Consider the following 981-nt stretch of genomic DNA (forward strand, 5'->3'; position numbering starts at 1 on the left):
GCTTTGGGTGGGGGGCAAAGGGCAGGGGCTTTGGGTGGCGGGCAAGGGGAAGCAGGGATGGTGGGTGGGGGTTTTGGGTTGGGGGCAAGGGCCAGTAGGGCTGGGGGTCAGGGGCTTTGGGTGGGGGCACAAGCAGGGCATCCTGCCATGTACCCCTTGCCCTCATTTTGTTTTTCTGCTGTGCCGGCACTCTGGCACCTTCCAAGGTAGGCATTGTGGTGTTTTTTGGCACTCCGGCCAAAAAATGTTGCCTATCCCTGCAATAGATGAACATGTATTACTTAGTACAGTCTTGGGGTATTTCTCCCCTCAAAATGCCTACATTTGGTACAGTAAGATTGCACTTAGCATGTGTTTTACTGCTTGAATCCACTGACACTTGCATTTTAAGTGTAGTTAAAATGTCCTAAGTGTAACATGTGACAAGGCTCTCAGACCAAATGGCCTATATCTGCCTCAGTTTGGGAACCATCCCTTGTGCTGTAGAGTCAGAGCCTGGGGTTAGAGAAGCTGTGTCTTGTCTAGTTTTCATGACTCAGTTTCAGTTGCTATCACTCACTGGTGCAGAGAACATGCTCATGGGGAAACTTTGAACTCAACCCATGCCTGTCTTGGCTTGTTAAAGCTAGCTGGGAGAGATTTGGGCCATTGTTAGTGGGTGTTATCAGTGGATCCCTTCAGGAACGCAAGGTGCCAGACACTTGTAATTCTGCAATTGACTGGTTCTTACTCAAAAAACCATCCCTTGACACTAACTGTCTAGACAGCTATGGCCCTGTTTCTGTCTTCTCTTTTGTTGGGGAAGGTCACTGAATGTGTGGTCACCTAATAGCTCCAGGTGCATCTGGATATGTCTAGATTCCTGGACCCTTATCAGTCCGACATTCTTCCTGGGTAGAGCATGGAGATTGCACTCATAGCCTTGATTGATGATTTTTGCCTGAAGACCTTTAGGGGAAAGTGTGTCCTGCTGATATTTAT

Source organism: Alligator sinensis, unplaced genomic scaffold, assembly GCF_000455745.1.
Source record: "Alligator sinensis unplaced genomic scaffold, ASM45574v1 scaffold944_1, whole genome shotgun sequence".
Lineage (NCBI taxonomy): Eukaryota > Metazoa > Chordata > Crocodylia > Alligatoridae > Alligator > Alligator sinensis.